The 24,685-nt window shown below is 37.7% G+C and overlaps 1 pseudogene; it reads left to right on the top strand.

Moving 5' to 3' along the window:
- The first annotated feature begins 2,407 nt into the window (after positions 1–2,407).
- LOC149149776 (uncharacterized protein At1g03900-like) lies at positions 2,408–7,252 on the top strand (annotated as a pseudogene).
- Positions 7,253–24,685: the final 17,433 nt, after the last annotated feature.

Genomic DNA, 24,685 nt, shown 5'->3' with positions numbered 1-24,685 from the left:
TTAACCTTAACGGGTGGCCTGATATGCAATGGTCCCTCTAGACCACTACCCCCATTGGAAAAATCAGGAAAATTTAAAAGAATATTAATAATCAAAAAAATTATATATATTCAAACAAATGGATGATTGGATAAAGCAGGAATATTTAAAAGAATATTGATAATCACAGTTATTTTGGACAAATGTCCCCGGAAAGAGGGACGAACCACAATCGCACCAAAAGGCCCACCATGGCCACAATTAACTGCATTGTGTGCTTCTTCAACAGCCTTGGTCAAGAATTTCATATCTCTGTCTTGAACAGCTGAGCAACAACAACGAAAAACAGGAAATTCAGGAAGCAGATACGAGACTCATTTGAGGAGCTGCTAAAAAATTTGTCCACTTGAAAAGCTGCTAAATAATTTTCCCCATCCATGCCTCGTGGCTTTTTCTATTGTGGATTAGATTTCAAATCACAGAATTCATCTTTGAAAAACAAAAGTTTGTATAAAAATCCGTAAAAGAACATCACTCTGCAAATTATATGCAGATTTCTTCACCGATCTTCATGATCCCAAATAGAACAAATCCATTGAAAAGTAGCATAAAATATTGTTATCAAGCATAACCTAGCAAAATCTGACCTTCATGATGACCTGTATATGCCGATGCTGCAGAAATGGTCCCATCCTTGGGTTCTACAACTGCATCAGAAAACATGTGATAAATTGTCATAACAAGGTCCTCCTATTTCCTCATTTCTTGTATTGAAACACACTGTTTTCAGTTTAAAGAATGGGTATTTGCATATTATATGTGTTTGGGGTTTGTACGTATATCTCGTCTAATAAGGCACTGATGGGTGTGTGCACACATGCCCATCACATAAACAAGCTCGAAAACCAGAAACGAAAATTTATGTCGGAATAAATTAACTTTCAGCTAAATAAAAAGGCAAGAACCAGAATGCTTGCTTACCATTGGCTTCTTCCATATCAATGATCGAGGTGACCAAGAAATTAAATTGAACTATAGATTCCAGACAAAATAAAAACTGGGTCGCTAGATTATCAATGCAGGAAGCCCAAAAAGCTATACTGCAACAATGCTTCAGTCTTCCACATTTACCCAAATCTGCACACTCACAGACACCCAAAACAGTTTGATGCCCCCACAACTTGCACTCGCATTCCTTATAGACGTATTAGCCGTCTTCTCTACCTACCCCAATTGGAAAAATAGCGTTCAGAAACACAGAGGATAATGCATATTAAAAAATAGGATTGTGAATGGGTCCACCGGATCCCAGATTCAGATATGACCCACTGAAAATAAAATGGAAAAGCTCCTGAAAACAAGTGTCCCACTAATAAAACCTATATGAAATATGAGAATGGGATCAGAGAATCTTACCTCCCAAAATCAACAGAGGGACCTGAAACACGAATTGAATTGATGGTCTAATACGGACTGAGTCTGTCATGTATAAAAAGTTCGCGTGGAATGAAAGCGACTCGCAAGGAGGACAGTACAAGATGAGAAGAAGATTGGAACTTTTTTCCTTCTACGATATGTCTTGTCCTGTCCTCACCTCTCAGCTGCTCCTATATAGTGGGTATGGAACCCCAACGACCATCACCGACCAAGGGTGACCACCTCTTTTTCCCTTAGTAGTAAACAACGGGTGCACCCAATTCCAATCGCAATTCCAAGGCCTGCACCGCTTCTGCTGCATGAAGCCCATGGAGATCTAACTTCCAAATGTCCTTATGTTTTTCATTTCTAATTTGAAGAATTTTTGCAGCTGCCTTAGCATTTAGTTTATCTGCAGCCAAATGTTCCTCTGTCACGCCCTGCAGCATAACAGTGCTAGCCAGGGTTGTATTAGGATAAGGATCAATAAATTTCTCTGGCCTAACAACAACCTTTTTCTATTAATTGAGAAAATCCTTTCCAGGGTTTGCCTCTAGAATTTGGAGACATAAAGGAAATATTTTCGTGCCGCACCACAGCCGAGACATCATTCTATCTTTCAGATAATTCTTGTCCATAACAGAACCCTGACTTGGCTTTCTCTGCAGATGATTAGAAGAGGACGAGTTTGGAGGAAAAGGTGGGAAAGGGTCCACGTCAGCCTTAGGAACCCCACCCCGCTGTTGGGCATCAAAGAAGCCCATCCTGGAACCTTTAACCCTTTGTCGCGGTGGTCGGATGGACCTCTTGGGAGCACCACTGGTGCCCATCATGGAGCACTTACCTGCCGAGAAAAGTATTGTTGGGTCTGTATAAGGAGATCATGGGATCGAAACCCTTTGGGTTTCCGTTCAAAGCAAGATTAAAAAGGGGGGTCTACCGTTTAGTCCTTCGGCTAAAGATAAAGGGAAACAGATCATTCATTAATGAGGATCTTATGCACAGAATTTCAATGCCGTGCCTGGCTAAAGAACTCTCAAAGCCATCCGTCTGTACTTCCAGAGCTCCCAATACCACGCACGGGATTTCAGAAAAACAGAGTCGTTGGATTGTTGTTGTCGATTTTGCTTTTGTCTGAAGGATTTGATGTACAAAGATCAAGAAAATGCGTTGAACTTGCATTGAGAATTGGATTGAGAATCCATTAACAAATCGCGTGAGCTCTGAGAAATTTTGACCCCCTCAAGAATTGCAGGCTGAGAACAGACCTCTAAACCCTATCGAATGCAGAGGGAGGAGTGAGTTTGTGCAGACAGGTGCATGCACCTAGACTTGCGATTGTGCTGCACCCAAGTGGTGTACGGGAACTCCGGTGTAAAATGGGTAACAACTGACTGTAAAATCGGCTGCAGAAACCACTCCGCCTGATAATCAAGCCTGAACAAATACGAAGCAAATTGCCCATTTCACCAGGTGTCAGCCTGATAATCAAGCCTGAACAAATAAGAAGCAAATTGCCCATTCCGCCCGGTGTCAGCATGAGGAACAAAGAGACGACGAAAGTCTCTTTCAAAGGAAGGCCTATCGGCCTAAAAATAATATAATAAAGAAGTTTCCGGGAAAATGTCTCCATAGTAATTAGATCGACATGCAACCATCAGAATCAAATAATTAATTTTTGTTTTATAAATAAAAATAATATAATAATGAATTTGGGTAAGAATGTCTCCATAGTCCGAATTATAAACATCAACTTGTATAACTGTGTATAACTGCAGCAACATTTTGAAATTCTTATTCTTGATAATGTAGTTATGTTCAGTGGAATTTTCTTACAATCAAATGATTCTTAAAATATATTTAAGAAATAAAAAATTCATTTCCATTTTAAAATATTTAATAAATTTTTAATGTTAATTTGACATAAGTAATATAAATGTATCTTAATTTATATCATAATGGTTTAATGGTATTATATTTAATTATTGATTTTAACAACATTTTATTGCGTGTTTATTCACTTTTCAAATCGTTCACAATATTTAATAAAATATTATCATAAACATTTATAAATTATTTAAATTCAAAGATTCAATATTTATATACACTATTCATGTACACTAATAATCGAATAATAATTTTCAACTTATAAATAATATTAATATAAATAATTATTTAATAATGAAATATTTGGTAAAAATGACGTCAATTATTCTAACCAACTCATACACATGTTACAATCTAGCTAAAAGTTAAAACAATAATAGCGAATTTCCAACTTAAACACTCATTCCTAATTCCCAACCAAAATTACAAGATAATGGAACTTGTACTCCTTGATATACGCTCTAGGAACCTCAACTATTTTATTGTCATTGTAGACACCCTCCTTTCCAATGGGGTATCACACAAACATCCCTCTGTATCCTAAAAGATCCCTTAAGGAGTTTAGACTTCTTACTATTTACGTGTAAGAGGAATTCCAATTCAATTTGTTTGGTTAGAAATAGTGCTAATGGTGAGGCAATGAAGAAAACAATATCCTCAACTCCATGATTTTTAGTAATGCCATGTTTCTCAAAGTTAGTATGAATTTTTTTGTGCATTTTTTTCTATCATCATGTCAATAAGTCAATTAATTGAAATAATGGGAAATATATATATATTTTTTTCTCAAAATGGGTTCAGAAAGAATCAGTGATAAATAAAAGTTTAGTTTAATCTAAAACGATTTGAACTTATTCAACACTCTTTAAAAGGGAGAAAATTTGTGCAGTGTAATGATGAATGTTGAAAAAATTTCCCAAAACATATTCTATTTTGTTAAAATGTTTTTATATACCAAAATTTGATATTTTTCATAACCACTAACATATATTTCGAATGCAAATATTTTCTTTTTATTTTTCCTTTTTAACATTACATATAATTAAAACATGAAATGTCTTATTATATGGAAACTCTTTTTTTCCCTAATTTTTTTATAACATAAAACGTTTTAAATAATATTTCTTTCAGAGGATTTTATTTTCATTTTATTAATTGTTAATTATTTAAATTTTTAATTAGTTAATAAGCAGACAATGTATTCTAGATTTCGGCCCTTGGTTTTGGGAAAAATCAGGCCTATTCATGAAGCCATGGAACCCATCATTCGATCCCTCTACAACAGTCATAACTTCAGCACCAGTTTGGGTGAGATTGCCAAGCCTACCTTTGCATCTTTGGAATCTCTCATTGCTAAAAGCCATTGGAGATGCAATTGGGAAATTTTACTGCAGGTGCCCAGAAACAGAGGAATATGAAAGAACCACCTATGCACGCATCTGTGTGGAAATGGATTTCAGCGTCGGATTCTCAGCTGAAATAAACCTAACAAGTAAAGACTATGTGTGGAACTAGAAACTCGATTACGAAAGTGTCCTCTTCAGATGTCGATCCTGCTTTGAGACAGGGCATCTAGTCAAAAATTGCCCAAAAGCCTCCCAGAAAAATTCTGCTAGAAACAACCACCACAGATCTACATGGTGGGAAGGAGCACAAAAAGAACACTACACTGTCATCAAAGAAGAATACTCTGGAGAAAACTCTGAATCACAAGAAATCGGGCAGGAAAGAAACAACTCTCAAGACAGGCATGGAGAAAGCCCCACCCAACAAATCAACAATTATGAGGATTCGACCGCACAAAATAAGTCTTCATTTAACAGCAAAGCAGATCTCCTAGACCAAAATTCTTCTCCGACTATATTCAAAAGGACGAACACAATAGATTGCGAAGCTAATACACCAATGTCCCAAGAACCAGAAGAGATGAAGGGGATGCAAGATAAAGGAAGTTGGAAGATCGTAGAGAAAAAAAAGAAAGCTACAACACCAATCACGCCAAGAAAGACGAGGAGCTAGATAATTAAAAACTAAGAAAGTTATAGGTCCGATAGACCAATTTGGTCTTAGTGGACGTTAACCACCACCACCACCACCATCATCATCATCATTATAATTTCAAAAAAAATATTAATTTTTCGAAATTAACATTTCAATCTATAAAATTTGTAAAATTAATACTCACTCTTCTTAAAAAAAAACAAATTTTAAGATTACATATTAATATTACTTAATTGCTATTAGATTAAAAAATAGTTTTCCACATGCTTTATGCCTGCTACATTTTAAGGTCTTGTGAAATTCATAGAGACTTTCACTATTATCACACCAACTAGCTATATGGGACAACTCTTTTTTCTCATGAAATTTGACCAAAACTTAAAATCAATGGGTTGAAGAGTTAGAGACATGATTTTTGAAGGGGATCATTATCATTATGGACTCACTAAGAGTGTCTTCCAACCACCTCCACTACGTAAAGTTGTAATCACACTACCAGTGCCTTCCAGCCACCATCCTTACATACTGGAAAAGTCTTATTTTGTTACACTATGTTGAAAATTGTTCACCAGTGAGTAGTTTTTTCTACTGCTTTTCCACGTCAATACAATCCATGTTTTCACATAACACACGCAGCCATCTATAGAGCTTTATAGGTGTATATAAATTGTTTTATTGATTTTACTTATTTGCAGTGTTATTTGTTCTTTTCCATTTTGAATATGCACAATATGTTGGAATATTAATTCCTACTTGTCTTAGTTGTGACTTTCTATGTAAAGAGTTTGTTCCTATTCTATAGGAGTGGTTTCCCTAGTTTGGTGTGTGATTGAGATATTCTCTCAACCAACATATTGTGTGTCCAAGATAGTTTTCCTATCTTGAGACAATCCTCATGTATATATGTAATATCATATTTGATTAATTAATGTGAAGATAGTTATGCACTATCGATTTTTTATCATGGTATCAGAGCCTTGAGGGCCTAGCCCCTCCTGGACTTGGCCCATCCTAGACTGAGGAAATAAGATAATATATTTTTATTTTTTTATTCTTTTGTTTTTCCATCGGATATCTGCCTGTGAGAATCGATCACTTTGTCATAAAAGACCTGCATTCAAAGTAAGAAGGTTTGTTGATATGTCCTCAAGCGTTGTGATTGCAGCGACAATTAGAATTGTAAAGAGGCAGTGATCAATGGAAGATTCGATATCGTTTCCTGTCAGAGTGATGAGGGCTTGTTGAAAAACCCAGAAGGTGTGGAGTGGAGTGGAGAGAGGCGGATTTTTTCGCGGATCCGATACCTGAAACCCCACCACTACAGTTGAGTTGGTGGATCCTGGTAGATTGTTTAGCCATAGAGCTCTATTGAGATTGTTACTGATTCCTCCCACTATTTTGTATTGAATATTAAAGATGGCAAAGACAAACATGCCTTCATTGACCTCAGATTTACAGAGAGGAACGAGGCCTTCGACTTCAATGGTGCCCTTTTTGATCACGAGAAGTATATCAGCAAGGAGTAGGAGAAGGAGAAGGGCGAAGAGAACAAGGATGGAAAAATTTTAATTCACCTTGCTGTTAACCAGAGGTTAAAGGAAGGTGAGACTATTAGTATAAATGTCAAGAATAAAGCATCTGAAGGTACAGGCATGCTTTCAGATGCGGGCTTAGTAGGGAGTGTCTCAAGCACGGGCAGACAAAAAGCATCTCTTGCCCCTCCGTAGGGGAGTGGGAGAATCAGGCCACCTCTACCTCCCCCACCTAATGATACAGAATGATAGCCAAAATTGGCTCTACAATGATTTCCAGCCCAATTCAAAACAGTGGATCAAAGTTTTCAAGGGACACTTCCAGGCATAATGTTGATCCCTTATTAGATAATTCTCAGCTTGAGATGAGCCTGCCTTCAAGCACTTCTTCTGGTTCGTCAAAGACCGCTTCTGCTTCTGGCTGGGAAGCATTCTGAAGAATCTGTTGGAGTTTAAATGTCACCGATTCTTCACTTTCGGCAACCCCTAGGATCTTCTATCGTGATAAATTTCTCGTGGAGTACACGCATAATCGATTAGGCCAGTGGTGCACCATGAAGATCTATTGTGAAGGCATGAGTTTGAGGTGTTGATCATCGAGCTTAGCAGAGGAAGAGCATTGGATTCCCCAATCAGCATGGGGAGTCAAGGCGTTGAAGATCTCACCAGATGTATTTCAGCTCAATTCTTTTGGAAGAGATCCAAGTTTTTTTGGACGACGGGGTGAATTCTAGGCCTCCTGCCAATGGGGATGCGGCCATGACCCTTCCTGGACCTTGGGAGTTTGTTTTTTCTACCTTATGCATAGTGCTATGGAGGCCATCAGTTTGAAATGGGGGTTGGTCATCTTGGTGATGGATGAGCCATAACACTTGGATCGTAGTTGGGTTTGAGTCTCTTCGGTAATTTATAATTTTTTTGGAATTAGAAGCATTGAGATTAGCTAACTCAATGCAGTCTTTTTCTGTTAGAATTAGCTACACTAAAAAATCACGCAATTGAATCCAAGACAATTAAACAAGAAAAAGAAAGAAGAGACCAGAAGTGCAGCGAATATTTATTTTGTGCAATGACACTGAAAATTAGGTGATGATGGACAATTAAGTTAAATTGTGTGTGTGAGTTTATGGAATAGACTCACTAACATGATGTATTATGAGTCACACATATTAATTGTAAGCAAGTCTAGGATGTTTTGTAGTGGTCTTTATAATGCATGTACTTGATAACTCCAAAAGTTGGAGTTGTGTTGTAAGCCTTGTAAGTCATGTGTACCCCATACAGTTCATGGTAATCTAAAAAACACTTTGTATTTGTAGTGTCGGTTTGTGGTAAGAAAGAAACCACATGTAAGAGTGAAGTGGGACAAAGATTCCTGTTGGCATGGTTTAGAGATAACCGAGAAAACCCTCAGCTTGGTTGAGTCAGGGCTTTGGTGAGCCTTAGTGACTAGAGTGCCCTAGTGGAAGGTTTGTAGCCTAGAGTGGCTGGAGTGCCTTAGTGGTAGGTTTGTGGCCCAGAGTGGTTGTAGTGCCCTAGTGGCAAGGTTTGTAGCCCAGAGTGGCTAGAGTGCCTTCGTGGCTGAGTTGAGCCTTCATGGTTGTGTTGAGCCTTGGTGGCATGGTTGAGGGTGATCCGATAAAATCCAGAGCATGGTTACGGGTAATCCGATAAAACTCATTATGATATTGGAGGGGGATTTAGAGGTACAGGTACATGTGTGTAGTTATAATGGTTGACAGAACCATGTATGTGAAGGACATCCTACAAGACTGGCGGTTGCAGCAGTTAGCACCCATGCATTCTGGTGGATGGTTTCTCTTTTATATGGACATCAACATATTCTTTTGGTATGCTTGACCACAACTAGACTTTCCATAGTGATATCGAGATAAGTACTCATTAAGGGGGTGTGTTGGAATATAAATTCCTACTTGTTTAAGTTTTGACTTATTATGTAAAAAGTTTGGTCCTATTCTATAGGAGTGGTTTCCCTAGTTTGGTGTGTGGTTGAGATATTCTTTCAACCAACAGATTGTATGTCCACCATAATTTTCCTATTTTTAGACAATACACAGTATCAATTTTTTATCATAGTATTTTTTCAATTAATATTTTAAAAATCTAAATCAATGCATTTATTATTATGATTTTTATTAAGATTCTTAAATGATTAAGAAACGAGCCTTAATTATAAAACTTCAAGGTTGTTGAAAGTGCACATCTATCTTCACTTTTATACAAGGATTTCCAGAACTGAGGATATTTAAATTATACCATTTTAAAACGATTAGATGCAAATAAGGTTTCTGAAGGAAGTTAGGGTTAAACATAGTTATGTGTCAATATCGTACAAGTCATTTCAAACGAATAGAAGCACGAAAGGTAATGGAGATACAATCAATAGAGTTTGAAATTTGTTAGTCTATAAATACACGTATATGTTCTATGTTTATAAAACTATTTGAAAGTACAATATTTGGAGTATATCCTTCCCGGCTAAAACTACTTTCGTTTTCCTTTATGAGAAATAGATAAGAGGGGAATAAGGAGATCAACCTCTGTCTTGCGCTTGGTTCCTTGTTCGATTCCTCTCCCTTCTAATAGATCTTTGCTACTCACTTCCTTGCCTACCCAGCTTCACAGAGCACCTGTAGAATCAAAGCAACATAACAATATCCAAGAACATAGATCTATTATCATAAACAATATAGGACCAGATATATATTGACCACACAAATGAACATAACATCAATCATACAAGAATGTGGAGGAAAACTTGAATAGCTTTATTGATAATCAAGAAAGAGAAAAGAGGATTACAACCAATTGTTCTGATCCAGCATCATCCTCTCAGCAAGAAAGCCCTTCTTCACCTCATGAAAAGCTTAGATCACCCAACACTAGGATATTGCACCAAGAAACCAACACCACTTCCTTACAAGATACAAAATTCCAGCCTCTGGATATCTTGGATGAGGGATCCATATATAGATGTTTGCAAGGAAGGTGAGTCAGCTTTTGAGAGTTGATTAGTGTCCTCTCTCTGATAGTTCTTGATTCCACTTGGAGATTTATGATCTCTTACTCATCCCTGGGCGAATGCAGAGAGGCAAGTGTCACAGGAGAAGTTTCTAGAAGATTCCATGATGCTCCACCTTGCAGATTGACCTTTCCATTTGTCCACTCTCGCCCATCACACCCCATAGAAGGGAGTTTCAAGATGCATCGCACCTACTGTGTGTACTTAGGTGGGATGCAGCGCACTTTGACCATGGAGCAGGTGAGATGGTCCAGTTTTGACTAGTTCTGAGCAGTTTTTCGTGGAGAACTTATGGGAGAAGATGTAATCATTTGACCTTGTTCTTTTAGAGGTTGGAACAACACTTTTAGGGACTTAAGAGCCCTTGGTTTATGGACATTTATGATTGGGGTTGCAGTGCCCAAAAATGCCTGTAACACACATAAACAATCAATTCCAAAACATTCCACAACAGAGCTAGAATACATGGTAGTTAAAGAATCAATAAAGGAAATTGTGTGATTTAAGAAGTATTTGTATGAGAAATGAGTGAACTATTCTCCTCTTCTAGTTGACAAGATGTATGTGGTCAATTTATCCAATAATTCAAGATTCCATAATCAAACCAGGAATGTTAACATTAAGAATTTGATTCGATATCATGTATAGACCAAGTCAATTCATTTGAGACATTATTCTACAAATGAAAAAATTATGAACATTTTCACCAAAGTGCTAAGAAGTGAAAATTTTGAAAGGTTTAGAATGATGCTCATGCTCATAATAACCCCTTCAACTTATGTGGAGGAATGTTACTAGGTTTTGTCAGAAACCTAGGGAGATTGCTTGTGTATGTACTTGTGATTAGTCCTCATAACACCAGGGTATTGTAATATGTGTCAAGGAGTGCCAAGAAAACAAAAGGAAGAACCAAACTAAAATGCAAGGAAATGAACACATAATAGGGTTAATAAGTCGAGACTTTATCTTTTTCAAAAGGGGCATGCTAGGCACACTAATAGTAGGTTCTAATACATGCCAAGTGCCAATGTGTGTCAAGAGCTAATGTATGTTAATGCATGTACAGGTGTTCCACAGCATGTTAGGGACTATAGGGCATGCCAACACATGCTAGGAGAGTGCTATGCTATGCTATGGCATGTTAAAACTATTTTATACAGTTGCGTATTATACATTATTGTATAATTTCTGGGGCACTCAGATTCTATCAGATTATATCATCTGCATCTTGTGCATCTTGTGGTTCTTAAAAACTCTTAGTTAATGCACTATTTTTTATATGAACCGGACATACATATGAAATATTGTATGTGTAATCTATGTTGCTTAGTTGCTTTATGTCCATGGCTAGATGTGATCCTTGTCTTGGTAAGTTCTTAAGTGGGAAAAGTTGATCTTGGACATGAGTGCCCTAAGATGAGTTATACGAAATTATTAGGTGAACAAGGAACAATCTACTTGTATTAGGTGCAATTGGTCTAATTATTGCAACCGAAGTATACCAATGTCACATGAACTATAGTAGCTAAGGACTTGATTGGCTTCCTAAGCCATGAAAAAATGTAAGGCTAGCTGTGAGGGTGTGAGTGCCAAGGCATGCTAGGGAATGCTAACATGTGCCAGATAATGTGAAGGCATGTCAAATTTGTTAATATGTGCCAAGTGCTAAGGCATGCTAAGATGTGCAAGGGTGTCACAATATATGCCAAGGACTGTTAAGGCAACAAAAAGGAGAAACAAGTTAAACTAAAAGGAAATGAACACATAAGAGGGTTAATAAGTCATCAATTTACCTTTTTCAAGATGGTCATGCTAGGCACACGAACACTAGGTGCCAATAGGTGCCAAGTGTTATAGCATTCTAAGTGCCAAATATTCTTTTATTACTTCTCATTTACTTTCCAATAGTTGATCTCAAATAACTTTAATATTAAACCATTCCAAAGCATACCAAGGCATCTCAACGAATGTTAGACATGATAAGACTTTCCAAGCACCAACATGTCCCAAGTGCCAATATGTGTTAGGGAGTGATACACATATTTCTATGAAGTGGAAGGGCATGTTGAAGAGTGCTAAGGTATGCTAGAGAGAGCTAATGCATGCTGAGGAGTTTTAGGGAGTACTATGGAAACACAATGGAGCACTAGGTCAAAATGAATGGAAGTGAATGAATATGAGGGTGTGCTAGGGTGTGTCAATGAGTGTTAGTTGGCATGCCAAGGAGGGAGTGACAAGGTATGTTGAGCATTGATAAGGCATGCTAGGGAATATCATGGCATGTTAAGAAGTGCCAAAGTGTGTTAAGGAGTTCTAGTGTGTGTTAAAATTTTCCAAATAGTGCCAAGTCATGCCAAGACATGACATATGCTAAGGCATGCTAGGATGTGCAGGGTGTCAGGGTATGCTAATATGTGTCAAGGAGTGTTAAGGAAACATAAGGAAGAACCAAGCTAAAATGCAAGGAAATGAACACATAAGAGGGTTAATAAGTCAGGACTTTATCTTTTTCAAAAGGGGCATGCTAGGCACACTAATAATAGGTTCCAATACATGCCAAGTGCCAATCTGTGTCAAGTGCTAATGTATGTTAATGCATGCCAAATTGTTGCAAGGCATGTTAGAGACTACAGGGCATGTCAACACATGTTAGGAGAGTGCTATGCTATGCTAGGGTATGCCAACATGTGCTTGGGTGTCCTAGTCATGGCAATATTTTCTAGGTACAAAGATGTTCCAAGACATGCGAGGTGCCAAGGAATGTTAGTGTGGGCCAAAACATGTTAAGATGTGCCAAGAGTGTTGAGGAGTAATGGGTATATCTCATTAATATATTTGACAAAGCTTGATTATGTATTAAATAATATATTTCCTACACACACTAATGGAACTTTATCTAAAGGGAATTTGTTAGATAATAAAACTAATAGAGATGAATCATGTGTTGACTCATAGGAAAATTATATTCTCATTACTTGATGACACACTAATTACTTCTTAACAAATTGACTGACTCTAAACACTATGGCCTTGGACACATAATGAAAAAGACTCCACAACAATGGTCTTAAATCATTGTTTTTTGACAAAAAAATATAGTATCATGTACATTGTTTCATCAAAAACTCATTGGAATAATACATGATGACAGAGATTTTGTTGCAATAAAAGCATAGGGTAAATGGATTCAAGATAATCTACCACCTTTGGTAACCAATGAGGCAACTAGCCAAAGGATTCTAGCAGCCATGAATCTAGAGATAGGGATCCTTTCCCTGACAACTTTGGGTCATAAGTGGAAAGGTTACATAGAAAAATGAAAAAGTTAAACAATGATTTAGATTTTGAAAGGATTATCGATAAAGCTAATGATAAGGAGTTAAAGGACTATAAAATAAACTCATTAATATAGAAGGTTCTTCCATTCTTGAAGGTTCCTTGAGGGTTTATTCCTCCATTCTTTAAATCTCATTGAGGGTTTGAACAAAATTGCACCACCCATTGTTCTTCCATTCTTGAAATCTCCTCGATATTTCAAGTGCTTAGACAATGGTGAACATTATAACCATGGCACTCAAAATAGTTTCAGCTATTTGCCTCCACTTTATGATGCCAATGAAGAATCTGCAACCATTGATTTAAAAGATAGTGACAATAATTCACTAAGATATCTGGAGAAAAACCAAAAAAATGAGATCAATATAGCCCAAGAAACATGAGCATAAAATGTGAACAAAGTAATTTAAGATGCAAGAAGTGGAAACAATGATATAACCAATAAATTGAAGATAATAAGCCAAACACTAGGAACAGAGCATTTGTCAACATATAAATTTTTGCACCACCTCATTGTCCACTCTAGGAAGGTCTTTCTTGAAGATATATAAGATTCATTTACATCAAAATATTCCTGCCAAATCATGAATACATTTAGATAGACTTACAAATTTTAATCAAATGATCTAGAATATAAAACATCAGTATGAAAACAATGATCAAATGGGAAAAGGGGTAGATTTTAAATGTGTGTAAGAACCAACTCTTGAGTTCAAAAACCTAGATTGTAGTTATACTCTCTTCCAAGGTTTTCATAGGTGTATCAAGAGGCTATTAGTCTCTTGCCTATAGAATTGGACTATTTTATTTGTAACTCAGAGAAATGGAAAATTTGTGGAGACAAGCCACATTCTTCTTCTTTCACTGGGCCATGACAAATGAATAAAGCAAATAGTATCAACCCCTTGGAAAAGGAAAGTTGAGAAAAAAAAATACCATGAACAAACAAAGAATATAATGAGTTGAAGGGCTAAAAAACATACCACCCATAACAAACCTTTCCATCCAAAGATTATTCTATGTTGGGCCACAACAAAACATTTCGATGGAAAATTCAAGTAGCCTACTACTACAAAGGAAATTCAAACCCCAACTTGTTGTTCCACTTCTAATTTTACCCAAAATTACCTCATATTTAAAGGTATCACCATATCTTAAACCAAAAAAAAGATATCCTTTGGAGAAATAGGATCATCAAACGAAATTGAACCATACATATTAATGAACCTTATTTTATATATTAATACTAGGATGAACCTATTTTTCTATTGGAAAGAGAGAAAATTGCATATACGCTAATAAATCCTTATACATTACGTGCATTCGAATGAGTTAAAAAAAATTAAAGGCACCAAGAGAGCGATGATATTATGTTTTTGGTAGAGATCTTTTATATCTTCCTCCAACATCAAGATTCTTCTTGTTTGTTGCAATAAAAATGGAAATCCCCAATGGAGATCGTTTCCTTCACAAATACTCCATTTCTACTGGTGTCTTGGGCATAAAATTGAACTCTTTCCCACTAGAGCTATTAGATTCCATTTCATTGAGCTACAAGGATAGATGAGATATATACATAGCTCACCAAAGGTGTATCAAGAGGTTATTAGTCTATTGGCTATAGAATTGGACTCTTTTTATTTTTAACTTAGCGAAATGGAAAAGTTGTGGATACAAGCTCCATTCTTCTTCTTTCACTGGGCCATGTAAAATAAATGAAGAAAATAGTATCAAACCCTTAGAGAAGGAAGGTTGAGAACAAAAAATAGCATGAACAAACAAAGAATCCAATGAGCTGAGTCGAGAGGGGTATCCCTTTGTAAACAAGCATCCATAGGCTTGTTAGAGTTATTATGAATCTTTACTAGAAGTTGAGTATTATTCACATCACCAACCACATCCAATGGAAAGGTACAGATCCCTACAATACAAATGATGTCTCCAAATAAGGTGCAGTCAATACCTATAATATCATGTTTTGAATCTATTCTCAAACTTAAATGCCTCGAAATCTGATGCAAAGAGGTCATCATCAACTACAATCATACCAACTAAATCACACGTGTTATTCACTTATTTATTCAAAGCTTCACCATCATCAACAAGGTCTATTGTTGGATTCATCAATTCACAACTCACTTTGTAGTCACCATCCACATGTGTCTCGCTACTGAAGTCCCACTGCACAACTGACCTTCCACTAGATCCTCCAATATTTGGAACTAGTTTAACTGAAAACAACTTGAGATAACTGACTTTGGTTGCTACAAATTAGCAATCCCACATGCTTAACTAAACTCTATCTCCTCCAACTCCAATTTACTGAGTAAACCGGGTGACACAAGCCATGTCACACAAGTTAACTGCATCCAAGTTGTCTATTGATGTGGAAATTCAAATTTTATCAATTTAATCAAGGAAAAATCAAATTGAGAATTTCTTTCTCCATTTTTCAACACTCCCTCTCAGCAAGAAAGGGATTATCAACCACCCCTATCCTACACCTGTGGAACTCAAACTTCCCTCTTGACAAAGTTTTTTTCAAAATGCCAGCATCTTGTTCCTCTATTGGAATGTAGTGTAGCAACATTATCCATCTTTGCACACAGTCCCATAAATGGTGATACTAAATATCTATATGCTTGGATCAATCATGAAATACAAGATTCTCAGAGAGTTTGATGCAACTCTCATTATCACAATAGATCACAGTTGGATCCCTTATCTGACCAAACAGTCCAACAAGTATCTTACTCCTCCATATCGCCTCACATGTTGTTTGAATTGTAGCCATGTATTCTACTTCTTCTGAGCTTAGCGCCACATAGCTTTGCTTCATGTTGTACTAAGAAACAACTGAAAACCCAACACTGAAAATTCCAACTGATGTACTCTTTCGGTCTGATGGACTTTGTGCCCAATCTGCATCTATGAAGCCACACAACTTCACTCCCTCTGCTTGTCTATACCATAGTCCAAACTGGGTAGTGCCTTTGAGGCAACGTAAAACATGCTTAACTACCTTTCAAAATAATTTTGTTGGCCTAACTATAACTTGGCTTAGCTGGTTTACTGCATAGCACATATATAGTCATGTGTTCACAAGATACAAGAGTGAGCCCACTAGTTGTTGATAAATGGTAGCATCTGCTTCTTCACTTGAAGTGACATGCTCCTTCCTCCAGTTGTTTGCTAGACATGTCTCCATGGGTTTACATCTATCCATGCATAATCTCTGTAGTATCTCATTTGATTGCTTGCCTTGAGAAACAAACAATTCCTTATAGTCTTCGTATACTTCCAACCAAAGGAAGTGTTGCATGAGACCCACGTACTGCATTTCAAATAACCTTGCAAGGTCCTCCTTGCAAGATCCAATCAGCTTCTCACCATTAGTTAGAATCAAATCAACAACATATAAGACAATAATAAGAAATTTACCTTCTACCAAGATGTGATTTAGGTTTGCATCCGCTTCAATTTTGGTGAAGCCCAAACCGATGAGATAACTATCGATCCTGATGTACCAAGCACAAGGTGCTTGTTTGAAACCATACAATGCTCGCTTAAGTCTGCACACCATGATACTCTTGTTGAAATGTCTCAAAATCTTATGGTTGCTCGATGTACACCTTGTCCTTAATAACCTTATTGAGAAATGTTATTTTTACATCCATCTGGTGGATCTTCCACCCCATTTGCATAGCCAGAGAAAGAATTGATCTAATAGATGAGTACCTTGCTACATGAGCAAAGGTATCCTCTCTTTTTTTACTAAAGCAAGAGTCGTACCTTCGTAATCATTAGATCGAAGAAATATTTACATAGAATACAACCATCCACAAGGATTCATGGATCTAGCCAAAACTGCTTTCTAAGAAACCAAGGGTCTCGAGTTAAGTGTGAAAACCCCGACCCCTACCCACAGAATAGCACCACCCTCAAAAGCAAATAGTACCAAGGCTACAAAATCTACCCATCAAATCTAGATGGGGGACAAAGCCTTTAATCTCCACCATCCATACTCCTTGCCCAATGCAACGACAGAGTAGGACATCGTTGTGCCAATACTCTTGCTAATTAACATTTTGGACCCACCAATATGCGCGCAGGTTCCTGACCGTAGACCCTCCCAACTTGATCCAATGGTAGAGGAAAATATCACACTGCCTAAAAGTTCACCTTTTAACCATATGGACCCACTAACATGCCCGATGAATCATAGCCGTAGATCCATTGTTCTTGATTCGACAGCCGCAGATCATATCACATGGAGCAAAAGTACTTCTAGTTAACGTGTGATAAGGGTGGCAAACTAACCCACCCATCGGAAATGTGTAGCACGATGAGTGGGATCGCTCCCAAATCTTAAAAACCACTTGCTGCCTGAGAGGCCCCAGATACACCAAAAACCACTCTGCGGGTGGATTTGCGTCCTTGTATAGAGAATTAGGAATATTCCGGTCGCCACTAGAGCCCGAATTCTGGCAGCTTCCGCCTTCTCCTTTGCACCCATTTGTGAGCCCATGTGAAGTAAAACCACATCCCTCCATCCAACTACTCGGGCAACAGAATCCACCGAGCAACTTAAGAAAGAACAAAAATAGGAAAAACTTGCAACTCATAATGAAACCAAATTGATTGGACAGAGCTTCCATGGTTTTGTTATGATACACTATGATATCTTCATCTGCTTGGCTATCGCACTGATCCTTGAGACCATCCTGAGGAAACCCAAGCCAACCCATCGTGACCCTGTTAATGGTACTTTTCACTCCTTGACTGGCCAGTAAATGAGCCAGTTTGTTGGCCTTCCTACGCACATGGTTAAAACTTATCATGCGTTGGCTTCTGGGGTGGAGCTGGATCCTTTGAAAGACCTAGATCAACCTCCAGTCTTTTTAAAACCTTCTCTGACTCTGAGCCCCAACCAATTCTTTTGACTGTGTTGATGATTAACTCAGAGTTAGCTTTGATAATCACATTTTTCCAATTATCGTGCACCAGGAGTTCTAAGCACTGCTCCATAGCCATGGATTCTGCCATATTATTTGTAGCTCTGCCCAAGTGACCATGGAAGATGGAAAGGATATTACCAATGTCATCCCTTAACACCCCTCCAAAGCCCAAAGTGCCCGGGTTTCCTTTTGAGGCCCCATAAATGTTATATTTCAGAAAGCCCCTAGGGTGAGGATGCCAGAAGTCCTGCTCAGTATCCATAACCTTAACCTTTCTGTTCAGGCCCTATGAAATAAGCCCTTGCATGCCCAACTGTCCTAGGATCCTCATGTCAGCATTTGAAGGTGGATTCTTATGGGTATTTCACACAATGGTACCAATCGTCTCCTTAAGTTGTGCCAAGGTTTGCTCAAAAAGACATTTGAAGGGTCTTTTTTCTTTTTTGAAATTTCTCTTGTTCCTTTCTTTCCAAACATTCCAAATAATGAAGCTGGGCATAAGATCCCAAGCTGAGCCAAGAATTTCATAATTTGAAAATTTCCACCTCCAATTGGTTATGGTATTGATGATACTCCCTCTATCCCTGTCGCTCTTTTGGAAGATGTTGGTGAAAGAATCCCACAATCTAGAGGTGAAGATACAATTATTGAGGAGGTGTTCCATGGTTTCTTCTTGGGCCTCACATCGCTGGCATCTAGAAGGCCGGAGAATACCCCTTTTCGTTATGTTATCCCAAGTTAGAATTTTCTTATGATAAAAAAGCCACATGAAGAGTTTAATCTTCATGCAGCCTTGATGCCTCCACAGATTCTGCCAAATTCTATCTGGAGCAAGAGAATCCATCTCAAGGAGTTTGCATTTTGCCTCCTTAAGATTAAAGGTGCCCTTATTATTGTTTCCCCACCTTAACTGGTCATGCCCCCCTGTCACTAGAATCTTCCTTTGCTCCAACATCTGCATAAGGGCCTCTACTTTAGATTTCAAGGGGCTATCTTCCCTTAAACCATGTTCCTCCACTTTCTCCATTTGCCTGCATTATTGTTTTGGTCCCAAAAATCTTTGACCTTTGATAACCCTATGATGTCTATATCTCTCTTGAGGTCCACAAATTCCTCTTTTAGTAGTACTAGTTCTTGTTGCCATTTATCTTCCCAAAAAAGTGCCAGATCCCCCTCTCTGATTTCCCAGAAGCTATTCTTTTGTACTAAGCCTCTATTCTCCTGGGCCTTATTCCAGATGTATGAGCCCTTTATATTTCTAGACATCCTTATATGATCGTTAATTTTCCAAGTGCCGGCATATTTTTCTATCCAGATACTAGCCCACTGAGCCTTTGGTTCTTTGACCCATCTCACCATAATTTAGCCCCTAAAGCCCTGCTTAGAACCTCTAGATCATCCAAACCTAGGCCTCCGTGATTTTTGGGTTTGCAAATATTTTCCCAAGCTACTAAGGCCCATTTCCTTTTTTTCTCCACCTTACCCCAGAGGAAGTCTCTTTGAATGGTTCTGAATTGTTGTAAGACTCCTTTAGGTGCTAGAGTGCTGATAGCATGAAAACTGGGATAGATTGGAGAATTGCCTTTGTAAGCACCAACCTGCCAGCCAAGTTTAGAGATCTAATGGTTGAATTCCTAATTTTATCCTGCATCTTGTTAATCACCGGCTCCCATATGCTCTTATGAAGAGGTTTAGCAGTTAGAGGGACTGCCAAATATTTTGAAGGTAGAGAATCTCTTTGAAAGCCTAGAATTCTGGAGATATTCCTTTGAATGGAAATATCAGTATTAAAGAAAAAGATCTTAGATTTGAAAAGATTAACCTCCATACCTATGGCCATGGAAAAGTCACTTAGAATTTGTTTGTATGCCAAAGCTTCTTTGACTGTAGGGACTCCCTACAGCATGGTATCATCGACAAATTGTTGATGAATCAATGCCTGTCCATTCTTAGAAAGTTGAAGACCCTTGATTTTGCCTTCTTATTCTGCCTGCTTAATCGATCTACCAATTCCTTCCATCATGAATATAAAGAGAAAGGGAGAGAGTGGATCTCCCTGCCTAAGGCCTCTTGAGGGAATAAAAATCTCGGAGGGAGAGCCATTTACCAAAATTGAAAAGCTAGAAGAAGTTACCAAAGCCATGACCCATCTAACCCAATTTTGATCAAACCCAAAAGGAATAAGAACCCTCATTATATAGGTCCATTTCAACTTATCATAGGCTTTGGCTAGGTCCAGCTACATGATCATTCCATCCTTCCTGTTGCTAGTCAGTGAGTGCACCACCTCCTGTGCTTGAATGATGTTGTTGAGAATTTGGCTACCTTCCACATAACCAAATTGCTCCCCAGAAACAAGAGTGGGGAGAAGAAGTTTGAGTCTGTTGGCCACAACCTTAGATATCATCTTATAAACCACATTGCACAATGATATGGGTCTAAACTTATCAGGAGTTACGTAATTATCCTATTTAGGGATCAGAGAAATGAAGGAGGTGTTGAGTGCCTTCAGAATGGTTCTACTCCTCTTGGAATCTTCTACATTCAGAATATCCTGTTTAATAATATTCCAGCAAGCTTTAAAGAAATCCAAATTAAAACCATCAGGGCTCGGTGCTTTACCATTCTGCATTTCCTTGAGAACTTCACTGATTTCCTCTTCAGTTACTGGCTTATTGAGGTTGAAATTATCCTCTCTGGACACTAGTCTTGGTATATGTCTTGTTAGATTCTTAATGTAAGGCTCTTTGTTTGAAATGGTTCCCTTTACAATCCCATGAAAGTGTTGAACTAACATAGCTTCTATTTCTTCGGGGGTGCTGAGCAGTTGCCCTCCCTATTCCTTAATCGAAGAGATTCTATTATGTGCTCTATGGGCCAAGGTTGACCTGTGGAAAAATTTGGTGTTTCGTTCTCCTTATTTTAGCCATTTCACTCTAGAATTTTGTCTCCAAAATATTTCTTCTTCTTTACATAAGTTCTCCCAATCATTCTAGAGTTTGGTGGCTCTATCATTGATGACTTTTTCAAAGCCATCCTTGATAAGGGATTGGTTGAGTATTTGCAATTTATTTTCGACCGCTTTTTTTCCTTCAAAAATATTACCAAATTCATTCTTATTCCAATCTCTTAGCCTGAGCTTGATATGTTTTAGTCTTTTGTGAAGAAGGAACATACTTGTACCTTGAATATGCAAATATTTAGACCACCAACTTGAAATGTTGCTGGTAAAATCTGGATTGGTGAGCCAGATATTCTCAAATCTAAAAGGTCTATTCCTGGGAGTACCAATGCCCCTGATCTCCAGTTTAATTAGCCAGTGATCAGATCCTCCAAAGGGGAGAATCCTTGCTTCCATTCCTTTATCATTGAGTATAAGGTCCTCCGAGATGATAAATCTTTCTAACTTTGAGGCAACAAGAGACACTCCTCCTCTTCTATTTTTCCAAGTAAAGAGACCATTACTTGAATCAATGCAACCAGCTTCATAGTATCCATAAAATATTGAAAAGCTAAGGCATCTTTGTTTAGAGTTCTGGTACCCCCCTTTTTCTCCAATAGTGATTTGATCATGTTGAAGTCCCCACCCATAATCCATGGTATCTCTTATATCTCTCTCTAAGATCCATAAGAGAATCTAGAAACCTGAGTTTGTCGTCCATTCTCTGAGGACCATAAACATTCGTGACCAGATAGGTCTCCCTATCCCCCACCGGTTGAATAACCACTGATAACTAATTTCTAGAAGCCTCAACATCTATTATACCAATCTTTAGGGGATTCCAAAGAGTAAGAATGCCACTTGCTGTATTTTCTGCCTTGACTTCTAGAAACTAAAATTGATTGAGCCATTTTCTATAAAGTTTATTTATTTTCTGATTGGAACATTTAGTTTCCTGGATAAAAATGATATCTGGAGCTTCTTGTTTCATTCTGTTACTAAGTAATCTTTTCTTCATTTTACTATCTAGACGCCTGATGTTCCAAGAAGTAAACTTCATCATTAAAGATTTATGAAAGAGTAACTAGTTAGGTCTTTCATCTTACCTGAATCTATCATTAGCTTTCCACACTCCATCGATAGCTCATTCTGCTTTTTTCTGCCTATTTTCTTTCCTGAACATCTAGGTGCTAATCCTGGTGTGTTTTTTTAGATTTCACACCTTCTTTACCTTCGTTTGCTGTGTTACCTTGCCTGTCCACCCCTTTAGCCTGGGTTTTCCATAATTACAGCTGTTGTACTCCAGAGAACTCTTCTTGAGCTAATAAGTCTAACCCTCCCACGGTTCCCTGTTTCAAGAACCCTTCCAAATCTAGGTGCTCTCTATCCAGAATCTCCTGAAGTTCGTGGTCCTCCATTTCCATTTCGCTCAGAGTCATTTCTTGGTCCATATCCAATTCTACATCGCTCATCATAGCCTCTTTCTTTATATTATTGTTCTTTCTTTGGTCTTTGTCTTCCTCCGTATCCTGCTCCTTTGGACTTCCCTCCATTCCTTGATCTACTTTATCATCTCTTCTACTTCCTTGAGAACTTGGAACCTATTCAGCTTAACTTGAGGCCCTTTTTCTTCATGTTGTTTAAGTCCCCTTTTGCCCCCTTTTCCTCTATGGCTCACTTTTTGAAAGCTTTATGTATCTTTCGTTGTGGAAGCTTTGTTCTTATTCTCTATTTTATTGAGAAGGCAATCTCTAAAAATGTGTCCATGCTCATGGCATCTGCGACATCTAAAGGGATTATGTTTATAACCTACTGTTTGCACCCATTCTTCATCAAAAACTTTCAAGATCACCTCATCCAGTAGAGCTCCGGAGAGATTCATTTCCACACAGATTCGTGTAAATGAAGTGTATTTTCCTCTTCTAGTGGCTTCAGAAGCTTTGACAAAACGTCCTAATTTATTACCCATGGCTGTTAACGATTATGTTTGCCAGTAATCAAGAGGAAGGGAGTAAAGTCTTACCCAAACCGGAACTGATGTGAAAGTCTCCCGCTCCGGAACAAAGCTCATCATCCACGGCCTCATATAGAGTCTAGCAACTGCGTAGAAGTAGGGCCCTCCTTCAAACACTCTGTCTTTATCCTCAATATTAGTGAAGACCAGTAAAGAATCCTTTTGATCCGAGATGTAGGTCAATGCTCCCTTTTGGTTTGCAGTGGTATTTAATCGATGTCTGTAAAGCTTTTTCAGTGGACCATACTCCCATGAAATTACAAATGATAGCATACGTCCGCATGTGGTCCCTGTGGGCCTACAGAGTAGGATCATTCAAAACTACTCTGGGTGTAACTTCAGTTTTGGGTTTACAAGGTCCCTTTTGTGCCTTGGTTTTTGCTCCCTTTTCCTTGTCATTTTCTTCCTTTTCTTTTGTGCTTTTATTCTCCTGATCTTTGACTCCCTCATGCTCTTCTTCCCTACTCTCTTTCCCTTTGTCAGCAAGACCTCTGACCTCTTCTACTGGCTTCTTACCTCGGCTGGCAACAACCTACTTGTCGGAGGGAGTGGAGCTCCCTCCTCCACGCCCTTCCATGGAGTTCGACGCCTGTTGCAAACTTTCAACCCTAGTTGTTCGTCGTGCTTTCGAAGATTCCCGGAGCAAAGGTATCCTCATAGTCAATTATTAAATTGATATTTTTTTGTCTTAATTGTTAATTGTCTTAAATGGGTTTCGTCTTAAATGGCCATTGTCTTAAACATAAAGTTTTGTCTTAAAATATTTTTGTCTCAAAGTGTTTTTCTCTTAAAATAATTTTGTCTTAAATATAAAGTTTGTCTTAAATACAAAGTTTTGTCTTAAATATAAAGTTTTGTCTTTAAATATTTTTGTCTCAAATTGTGTTTATTTAAAGTTCATATTTAAGACAATTCAATTGATATTAAATTTTAATATAAAATAACTAAAATAAAAAAAGACTTTTTAAAACAAAAGATTTCTTTTATCTCATAAAATGTCTTATAAATGCCTTTGGTGTAGTAGTATTTCTTATAATATTTTTTTAAACTTCTGACTATGGTATTATCTCAATATTCTACTTCCTATTGTGTCTATTTACTCCAAACAAAATCGAATAGAGCACTCAACAGATCTAGCTTTGTGCTCATAAAAGAGAGATTTTTGTGATTTCATTCTTTTAACACAAATCGATTCGTCAAATTTTGAAACATCTACATCATTTTCAATTAAAAATAATTTCTACACTCCAAAAGGGAAAGGGGCTTCACAAGTGTGTGAAGGGGTCATCGTAATTAGCTCTAATTAGTAGTAATCTTGATTATGATGAGTGGAAACATTGGATTACCAGATTTTATTCTTCCTGGAAATTGGGCGTTATACTTATTTCTGCGAAACAAAAATATCACAAAGAAATTGTCGTAATTGGTTATCATTAGTAGTAGTCTCGATTTTGACGTGGAGAACCATTGGATTACCAGACTTTATTCTTCGTGGAAATTGGGCGCTATACTTATTTTTGCGAAACAAAAATATGAAAAAGAAATTGTTTTGTTGTTACCGTTATTCTTTGATGAACT

This window comes from Pinus tabuliformis, chromosome 9 (genome assembly GCF_031772625.1).
Source record: "Pinus tabuliformis cultivar Carrire ecotype Pingquan chromosome 9, CPIR1, whole genome shotgun sequence".
Taxonomy (NCBI): domain Eukaryota; kingdom Viridiplantae; phylum Streptophyta; class Pinopsida; order Pinales; family Pinaceae; genus Pinus; species Pinus tabuliformis.
This window is presented reverse-complemented; position numbering and strand designations above follow the sequence as displayed.